At 44.6% G+C, this 10,901-nt stretch overlaps 1 pseudogene; it reads left to right on the forward strand.

Annotated features, from left to right (window-relative positions):
- The first annotated feature begins 619 nt into the window (after positions 1-619).
- On the forward strand, positions 620-10,347 carry LOC141729240 (SHC SH2 domain-binding protein 1-like; annotated as a pseudogene).
- Positions 10,348-10,901: the final 554 nt, after the last annotated feature.

The raw sequence follows: 10,901 nt of genomic DNA on the forward strand, positions 1-10,901 counted from the left end.
TGATATTCTGGTGTTTGGAGGTGTCTTGTTGTTTTCAAAAGATAAGAGTGATACTGATCTGCAGAGCTGATTTCCAGACTGGAAACACTCAGTGCCAAGCACTCACCAGGCTCATGCTACCTGTCAAGGTACAGGACTGAAGACACCAGCAGCACTATTGCAGTGCTGTACACAGGAGGCCCCCAGCAATAATCTCTAAAATCCCTGGTTCTTGAAGATCTGTCCATGTGGACTCTGCCTCTCAAGCTCTCCCCTTCCTGACACTACTTTCATGAGTTTGGAAGCACTTCCTTAGCACCAGTTTTCTGGGATGAAGTCTCTGACAGTGTGAGTCTGACACGCTTGAGACAACAGAACTATTACTTATCAATTTGATTAACTGGGGGCAGGGGTTGCCTTTCTTAAATAAGTCAAGAAAATGAGGCTCACACTACCCACTACAGTTAGTTTTCATTCTTGTATTTTTGACATTTATAGGTGATGAGGCAATGTGTTTGATACACAGGAAATTTGATAAGGTATAAAAAATCCTGTAATTTTCTGTTTAGCTGCATGTATGGTTTCTAACTGTCTCTAATTCTTTTGTTCAAATCCTCCCTAAAACAAGGCTCTCGGTGGAATGGTGCATCACTGCATCACTGGCAGGTACAGCTGTATCCCAAAGGGGACAAATGCACAAGTTTCACACTAAACTCAGGACTGGATGGAATGGTATGGAAAAGGGAAGGAAAAAAGTACATTAAACAGCAAGGGAACTCAAGGAAAATCTTACTGTCTTGACTTGGGGGAATGGCCCACCAGCAAAAGTTAGGAGATTCTAGATCAAGAACAAATCTGAAGTTTCAGCAGAAACAAAAAGAGGACAAATGATGGTTTTCCTCTGTACACAGTGGCGTGAAGCAGATACAGGCAGACTGAAAAGTCAGAAAAATTTGATGGGAAACTAAAGGTCAGTGGGTGACTTCAGTGTACACAAAATCAGAATTCAGAGGTGTGTGTGATTTTATGACTCAGCATGGGGCTTTCCCTAGAGAGGCTGAGTGGACACTTCTTGATTTCTTAAAGGATGAGTCATTGCCTTTTCTGACCAGAAATATTCCCCTCTCAGGAGACTGGGGAAGCTGGAAATTATGCTAAATGTTTCTCTTCAGTTTCAGATACTAGAAAAAGTTCTTAGTCAAATTCAGAAAAATAACACTGTAGAAGAAATCAGAAACCCCAGAAAGTAATTTTTTTTCTTTCTTTTTTTATCCCTGGAGATACTAAAAGCCATTCCAAATAAATCAATGTGAAATTAAACCAAAGCCATGAAAATAACCATCATCCTCCTCCCTTAAGGCTGCAGAAAATTGAATGTGAATCTGAACTTTTTTTGCTGGACCATAGTTTCAGATCATGACTTCAACCTCTCAGAATTTGGATAATTTGGGGAGTTTTTAATTTAGAAATGTAGCTTGGACATAATCTTCCATTATGTAGGGCAATATTAATGTATAACTCTGACTTGTCCATCCTTCAGTACCATATCTAGTTGATTAGCATGAAGAAAAGTTTTTATGAAAGCAACATGTCATTGAAATATTCAGTATATCAGTAAACTCTGAATTGTGACTACTGCCTCTATTGTGAACCACGTAGAATTTTCATCTCAGAAATAACACTGAGAGGTTAATTCACCCTTTTCGATACTTCCAGCTTTTGTTTAGGATCAATTTCTTTGTGTTTTCCAGTGCAGTTCACGCTCTGACCGCTGTAAAGTCAGAGTATAATGTTTTTCCACTAGTTCAATGTAGTCACAAGAGGGCACTAGACTCTACCCTATTTCTCCGGCTGAGCGTGATGGACTTCACAGTGAAAGAAAAAAACATTAGTACCCCTTATATCGCTAAAGTTCACATCCTGTAAACATAATCTGTAAGAGGTTGTGCTGCTCCTAGGTAGAACAGTCTGTACACAGGAGTGTGCCTGTGTGCTTATCCTCACCATACCAACAGCTGTTGAGCCACACACAAGATCAGGCTATAATATTTATCCAAATATGGCAGAAACACACAACCTTTTACAAAGGATGGCTACAAACAAGCTGAGAAACAAGAAGAAAACAAAACAAAACCAAAACAAAAAAATCAGAGAAATCACAGGGAGAAAGAGACAATTCCCTTGTATTAAAACTAAAAAATGGAGGATGATGGAACTTGCCAGGATGTGTCCATGATTCCCTGGACAGGATGTAAGTGGCAGGAGGCAGGCAGACCATCTAAGGCATGCAGCTGAGCCCCATGCAGTATCTAAACACCCAGCAAATTCTAAACAACTCTTTGATGAGCCCCACTTTGCCTCTCTGCCTCAGCAAACCTCTCTCCACATCATCCTGCACCACTGCTCACAGCACCTCCTGCAACTTTATCCCAAGTCTGTTGGCATTTGGTGCTACTTGTAAGTAACACCAATTAAAGATTTATTATTCCATTAATATGAGAAATGTTGAAATGATTGCTGGGGAACCACTGGCTACTGGCAGACCACCAGGAGACAGGAGTTAACATTCCTTTACTGCTACAAAAGTCAAGGCTGTCATTCCCATCGAGGTGCAGGACCAGAGCAGGGAACAAGACCAGCTCCCAGCCTGTTATCTCTGTTCATAGTCATGCTTCTAATCAGGTTAACCCTTTAAACACAATGCACACATGTGGTAGCAATCATTCTCTTAGGGAAAAAAAAAAGCACGTTTTCAATATGCCTTTTCATGCCTTACTTTACCTACTTCTTATCCTCACTTTTTGATGCTCTTATTAAATTGTAATTGTTTTGTTCCTACTATAATTTATATTTTTACAGACCATGGAATTCTGCTAAGCCACCAGCAAATCAACATCAGCAATAATTTGTAGCTACAGTACACTTTCCTTTTAACTTATTGATTCATCAGACTCTCAAATAAAATTTGGAAACAATCCAAACACTCCAATAAGCCATCACAGCTGCTTTCTACTCTTCAAGGCTCATAGAGGGTCATTTTAATTTGCAGATAAAGCATTTATTTCTATAACCAGCATATTTCTCTTACTGATGCCTCATTTTATTCTCCTTGTTGTTTATGATGGGTCTAAAGAAAATAGCATTTCTGGTTTGGAAAATGTAAAACAACTGTCAACAGCTTGTTACTGTTACAGTAACAAGCTTGTTGTACAGTTGTACAGCTTGTTACAGAATTATTATTGCATATGAAACTCAGTGTTCTTATTTTTCTACTTTTCTCCCATAGATTTCATGGTCCAAATGCTTACCAACTTTAAGGTAAAGTAAGCATAAAAATAAATAACTACACCACATATTCCTAAAAGTTTTTGTTAGTTTTAACTGTGCTTTTGAATTATAACTCTCCAGTCTGCCATGACTGCAGAAATTAGTTACCCACTGATATTGTAATTTTCAAGGACACGGCTTGTAGGAACAGCATGGTGCCTCCTGAAAGGCTGGTTTCAGGAGCAAAACACTGTCATATCAAAAGATGCAGAACAGAAAAGGTGCAAGCTCAAATCTGGACTAAAAGATTTGAAAGCCACACTCTAATGTATGTTCAAAAATATACGAAAAAAGGAATTATTCATTAACTTCTTCAGCCTGCAACCACTGCAGGCTATTTTGTTCTTACAGTATCTGCTGTTTCAAAGGAAGATAGAGCTGATGGGGGAGAAAAGATCTTCACATGACCAGCACAAACACATTCATCAGAAACAGACTAGCTCCTGAGATGAAAATACTGTTCTTAGCTGACTGAAAAGAAAGGAATACCTTGTGTACTGACAGGCTGCACATGGTTTTTCAGCCTGTGGGTGCCATTTAATAGTAGATGCTTAGTTGCTATAGCAACTGTCATAGCCTATGGTATTTATGCTTAGATACAGCACACATATTTTAAGCAGCACCAGATAACATGGCACTCAAGTATCCAAAATGTACATTTAAAAAATCCCTATTAAGAAGTATGTGTGTTCTTTTAGTTATGAAAATTCCTTTCTAAGGCAGCACTTTCTCAACAACAAAACAATCTTGTACCTCACAAACGTAAACCTGAACTATCACAATTAGCTACCTTAAAATAAAACCCCAAACGACATTTAGGACTTTAAAATCCATCTTTGCTGACTGCTGGTGCAACATTTGGAGACTTTTGCTGTTTGGTCCAGTGCATGGTGCTTTGTCCCTAGAGGTTCCTATTGTCATTAACTTGGAACCATCTGGGCTTTGTTCCTCCCTGCCAATGTCCACTACAATACACTTTTCACCTGCCATGGAGAACACATTCTCTGAATTGGCTGGCAACTGTAGATCCTGCTGAAAACACTGATTTTTACTTTGATTTTGTCACATCATCCTGGCTGAAGAGATTAAACAAATACTGTAATGAGGGCACTCTCTTTCAGTGCCTTTCCACTGTAAGAGGAAACTCATAGTCACTGACTTCACCAGCGAAGGCCTGTGAGGGGTCTTTAACTCAAACCAAACCATTTTATCCAAGCAGGCTAAGAGAGTGAGTGGACCACTGCAAGCCTAACTGCTTCCCTGTGTCCTGTCTTCACTCTATTTCCTGCAATCAAAACATACAAATACTTCTTAGCAATTTGTTATTGGTTCCATAAAGCTGCTAGCTGGCTTGGGTAAAAACAGCAGGGCTGCTTTTAGCTCACAGAGTATCTTCGTCTGTACAAGTTCTTACAAAGAACTCATTTATTGGCTCATGTCACTGCTAATCCCCATGGCCTCCTTGCAGATAGATCACATACAGCCATAAAACCCAAGGCCTGAGGCTGGTGGCCTGAGGCAGACAGATTTGTGCCTAGGAACAGAATGCTTTGCCATTATTGTGCTGACAGCCACACATGCCCCTCCCATCACCTGCCTACTACCACTGCTCAGTTTTTTAAGCCCCAGCTGAGCCAATAGTGCCATATTCAGACATGTATTAGCTGCTGCATGGATTAGCTGGAGTGATGAGTGCTCTGACTGTGCTATTTGCATTTTGTAAGCCACTAACATTTGATGCCAGCACCATTATCATCCAACATCAAGCTACAGTTAGCCCACAAATGTTCACTCGATTGTTACAAACCTTTTTGTTTGTTTTACAGGCTCCAGTTGCCCACTGCTCTTTGTTTAATTCTTCCTACAGGTAGGAGTAACAGCCAGGCCCAGAGCAGTGGAGGAGAAGCCTACCCTCACAGAAGGCTGAGAAGTTCCAGCCACCTTTGGTGATCCATGCATTAACACCCTGCAACGACCCAAAAACACTTTCTCTCACATTCAGTGCACTGTGACTGCAGACTGAATGCAGTGAAGTTGGATCCTGTACCTGGCTTATGGGGCCCAGCTGAGCTGCTACTACAGGCTTGTTTCTTGAGGAGCAGCCACATTTAATTACTCCTTAGCTCTTTTTCCATCTGCCTCTGGATTTTTTAGGGGAGCTCTGCTGCAGGAATGTGCTTGTCTGCAGAAGCACTCAGGACTGATTCATAATGCTGCCTATCTCAGAAGTAATCAGAATTTGCCAGGTTGGGCTTAAAGGAAACTATGTGTGCTTAGGAATGGGCCTCCTGCCCTACTCTAGAGCAAAATTAAAAAGACAAACATATCTTAAATGCTTTAATCAAACAGTAATTATGAGAGAAACAATACAGACTCAGAACAAGTCCACGTTGTCTTTAGCAGGCAGAGGCAAGCAAGCTCTGTCCCTGCTCTGAACCAGTGGGATCACAGCCAAAAAACTCTTCCAAAGCACAGGCAGTTGTGCTGGTAATGCACAGAGCTTGAGCTAACACACCTTGTCTCTCAAAGAGTCGCCAGCCAGAGCAGAGCACTGCACTGGCGACAGCTCACAGCTTCCAGTTCAGGGCTGAGTCATGTCTGGTTTTGTTGGGTTTGGGGTTTTTTTGTCTTTTAAAAGGGTGGTGTCAGCCGTGCTCCTGGACACTGCGTTTCTGTTAATTTCTGCGGTTTTATAAACATTATCCAGCTCTAAACAGCCTTCCCGTCACAGCCAATGTGTGAAAGACTGGCCAGCTCAGCAGGGGCCTGAGCAGCTTTGAGAAAGGAGCAGCAAACCTCACAAGGCATCAAGCACAGCCCAGCACAGGCTTGCTCCAGACGGGAAGGAAGGGGGCTGGGCGGGAGGGAGGGAGCAGTGGCTGCTTTCCAACGCCCGTGGCACGCAGGTCACACCAGCCGGTACCAGCCGCGGCCAGAGGGAGAGGCAGGCAGGGCTCCCGGCCTGCGGGCGGGCTGCGGGATGGGGAGAGCCGGAGCTGGCTGCGGGTGCGGGATGGGGAGAGCCGGGGCTGGCTGCGGGATGGGGAGAGCCGGAGCTGGCTGCGGGTGCGGGATGGGGAGAGCCGGAGCTGGCTGCGGGTGCGGGATGGGGAGAGCCGGGGCTGGCTGTGGCTCAGCTCCCGCACCGCGGAAGCTCCGCTCGGGGAGGCGGCGCGGCACGGCACAGCTGGAGACACGCAGCTCTCAGGCAGGGATTGAAGCCAAGCCCGTCCTTCCGCCGAGCACGAGGCATCCGCTGCCCGGCCAAGGGAAGGCAGCTCAAGGCAGCAGCTCAAGGCAGCAGCTCCGCTCGGGCCTGCTCTCCTGCTCTGAGGCTGGGGCTGCAGCTCAAATCGCTGCCTCCATGTGCTGAGGATGGATCTACACACCTCCGGCCTGGAAAGATCGAGGCCATACCTGCTCCTGTTACACCAGCCCTGCTGCCTCCTGTTTCAAACAAAGAGATCATCCCATTCATATTTTATACAGGCTGCCAGTGCTTTTAAATCCCTTCAGAACTTCCACTCACTTTGGAGATCTTGCTGCATGTCAGTGGTGACTCGGCTTCCCAGGAGAGACCTGCTGAGCTGGTTTGCACCATTGTCCCTGTCACCCATGTTATTCACTCCCTCAGCAGGCAGGCTGCTCTGCAGTGTCTTGCTAGGTGCAATGCCTTCCAGTTGTCTAGAAGCTTTGGGTATATGCTCTTGTAAGAAAGGTATTTGTAAAGAATTCTTGAAACCTGATAGAAAGTTCACACAATCTTATACATTTGTAAACACTTAGATAAGGTGTGTTGATTTAGGAAGGCTATGGAATAGAGATTATATTGTTGAGAGATTGAACTACAAACAAGTTTCAACAAGTTTTAAAATATGGTCTCGTAAAAAGACTAGATATTTTAAGGAATTAGAGCTGTGCAAGATGTATTGTAGGAGGACTATGTGGGGAAAAAATATAAGTGATTGGTGTTAGAAGTAATAGTAGCTCTCCTGATGTTAGCAATATTAACACACAAACACCAGAGGTTTATGTCCAAAAAGGAGACAGAGGAGTCCTTTCTGGCTTTATTCAAATAAAGCGAGAGGCCATGGGGCATTCCCCTGGGATCTCTCAAATTTTTGGAGGACACAGTGTCATTTTTAACCTAATTTCCCGGCCACATTTCCCTTCTCTCTTTCCCATTGGCTGAGGTACTTGAGAGGTACAGACTCCCCGATATGCCTGACACTGAAGATTTCCCAAAGATTTCCCTTTAATGTAAAACCTTCCCTTTTAATTTTTAATTATTACAAAATTTAGGGTTTTTTCTTCCCCATTGTTTCTTTCATCTCTCAATGTCTAATTTCATTTATCAGCAAACCTAAAGTTTATTTGTAAAAGCAAATATCTTTTTCCATTCATCAATCAGTAGAATCCTTCCCATTGTTTCTTTTATTTTCCAGAGCTAGTTTTTATGTACCAGCATACCCACAGCTTGTTTGTAAAGACAAATCTGCTATTCCTCTCACTGACAATCCTGGCCAGTGATTCCCTCACTTTTTCCCTTTTCTTTGTATGCAGTTACTTTCTTCATTTCAGGTAGTTTTGCAGACATCTCTTTCCAGCTCTCTAGTAAATACTTCAGGCTGCATTGTTTTGCAAAGATCTGTCCAGATTCTTCCATTTTGACTTTTGAAGTTTTGTTTCTCACATATGTGAGATGTGAGAGTTGCTTTCTGCTGATAATAATCAAATGAGGAGACATGACTAGTTTCTCAGATTTTTAACGAAGACGGAGAATCTTTCACAATTTTTCTTTCACTGGTTTAGTCAGAAATAGATTATGTAGTTCTTAAGCCATAAGACATCCTCCAGTTTCACTGGAGAGGTTATTGAGGGGAAAAAAAAAAAACATAAAAATGTTGTGTAGCTACACAGAAAAAAAAAAAAAAGAAAAAAGCATCAGGAGAGGGGACTTAAGTACCTTACTCTACATAGATGATGCTATCACTAGAAAGAGCAATGCAAATGAACTCTCCAAGCTGTGCTCCTTCAGGGAACAGCCCCCACACTGCCTCCAAAGGGGCCTCCACGGAGGCTCCAAGGTTCATGCAGGATTTGTTGTGGGAATACCTATTTGAATTCCTGCTGAGCAGGGGCTGCCGGGGGCCGCGGGAGGAGGGTCGGGCCCTGCTGCCGCCAGCTGTGGGAGGCGGTGCCCTGCGGGAGCAGCCGAGGCGCAGGGCCTGGATCTGTCTGCTCCAGGAGTGTGATGGCTCCCGGAGTGACTAAGGCATCGTCGTGACAAACCAGGCACTGCTTTGGGAAAGACTGTGCCCAGAGGGAATGTACTTCTTCCAGATATTTGTCACACTGACCGTCTTTTGTTTCACAAGCAGTTTAGAGATTACCAGGATTACATTTTGGCTGACTGCATGTTGGGGATTACAATGTTAGAAATTAATTGTCTAGGGTTAAGTTTAATTGTAACTTGCTTTCAGTTTAGCATGAGTGGGTCCTGCTCAAAACTTGTGTCAAGGAACTTTAAGTGAACTTTGTCAGCAAGCAGAGCTAAGCAGGGGAGTAAACAGAGAAAGACTGGGTATCTTCAGATAAGAGCTGAGATCCTGAAGGGCCCCAGGATGGGAGATAAGAACAATTATGGCTTGCCCACATGGACATGGAGAAAGAATTCCATGAGGTGTTAGAAGACTCCAGACCATAAACCACCATTGGGCACAGGAAGATCAGGTGCACAGACTGTGGGGATATAAAGGCCCAGGAATTTCTTGGTTTAGGATTCTTCTCCAGAGGCACCACCTCAAGCTGAAAGAAACCAATTCTGGCTCAGAACCCAGGGTCAAAACTCTTCCTTAACATTGCAAAACTTTGGAGGTGATGCAGTTCACAGCTGAGCACCTGGACAGTGTCTTTGCACCTGTGGACAGCAGGAGACCTGGCATGCAGATGTGTTTTAGGTTCTTGCTGGGGTGGCTGGTGTGGAGTACTCAATTCTGAAAGCAGAAACTCCTTGAAGCTTAATGGACACCAGATACCAGCGTGGGAGCTGTGGGTTGTATACAATGACTCAGGAGAGTTTTACCAAACAGCACAAGCTGTAGAGCACATCAGGCTCTTCCACCAGTGCATGTGGAGGACTGGGACAGGGAGGAGGAGGAGGGTAACCTGGATTACTTTGTGATGTGTTGAGCCTTGACTGAGGCTTTACTCTGACATCGGAGAACATGGTGTGATTCTGGGCTTGTAGCTGATTGTGGTAAAGATCTAGAAATACAGTTTCACCATAATCCACTGACAGCTGGAAATGCCTGTTATGAAGGAGACACAGTCATCATCTGTCCTGGTCACTGAGTTCTAGAGGGCCTGTTCTGCAGTGCTGATTCAGTTGAACTCAAAGGCTGTGCCTTTTATGTTGACAAAAGAAAGGAGACATCTTTCTTGACTGTACAGAATCCAGTAAAAGGACCTCCAGTTTGAAGTGAGTGTCACATGAAGTTGTGAAGGGGATTTTAAATGTCCGTCATGGGAAAACCACCCTGGAGAACTGTGTGTTAGAGTGTGAAACCAGAGGCGTAACAGTGTGGACATCAGCCAAGCTATTAATGAAAAACTCAGATCTGTGTGATTCCAAGGGTGCTGGTATGGAAATACATCCAGGTAGTGCATGCACTCTGTTGAGCAATGCTGCAAGAAGGGAATACTTATAGACAACTTCTTAGATGAGTATTATGACATTTTCCAAGGTAACCATGGTCAACAATGTGATCCACAATAATAAAGGATATAGCGTGTTCCTGGTCAGATCAGTGATGGTCTCTGACGTTAAGGGTGTTTCAAGTAGCAGAACAAAAGGGAACACAGCCCACCCACTCGGTGGGATGGCCAACCTGTGTAGAGGCTTCAGGCATGAACAACTACCTGAATGCACAGGAGAGAGCTGACATTTCTGAGCAAACTAAAAGCAACTACGAAATTGCAAATTAACTTGGGGCTACTTCTACAAAGGAGAGCCAGAAGAAGTGAAAAGAGATGACTGAGTCTTCTTCCAAAAAGCAGACCTTGTTGTGCTATGGAAATATTATTTCCTCCTGCTTTACTGTATGACACTCCAGCTCTTGCTGTTTCCCAGCCTTTCCTACAGAACCTCAGCCGCAGTCCTCCAGCTCCGGCTGCCTGTCCCACCCTGTCTCCAGCTCCTTCCCCTCCCCGTCCCGCCGCGCCCGGGGGCGGGAGGCAGCAGCTGCCGCCTGTGCGGCGCTCGGCAGCCCGGGCCAGCCGCCCCTCCTTCCCCCGGGCTGCTCCGGAGCAGCCGGCACGTAGCGGCTCGGCCGGGAGAGCGACCGAGAGACGCTGCGGCGGCCTAAGTGCTTGCAGATGTGCAGCTGCATCGGGCCGGGGTCACGGCGGCCAGCAGGGTTTAGGGAGGGGGTTTCGCTCAGCAGGGCGGCGGCAGCTTTAGGACAAAATTAGTTAGGTTGGAAAAGACTTCTGAGATCGAGCCCTGTCAAACAGGACCTTGTCAACTAGACCACGGCACTAAGTGCCACGTCCAGTCTTCCTTCAGCACCTCCGGGGATAGTGACTCCACCACC

The sequence above is a fragment of the Zonotrichia albicollis genome, chromosome 6 (assembly GCF_047830755.1).
Source record: "Zonotrichia albicollis isolate bZonAlb1 chromosome 6, bZonAlb1.hap1, whole genome shotgun sequence".
In the NCBI taxonomy this organism is placed as follows: domain Eukaryota; kingdom Metazoa; phylum Chordata; class Aves; order Passeriformes; family Passerellidae; genus Zonotrichia; species Zonotrichia albicollis.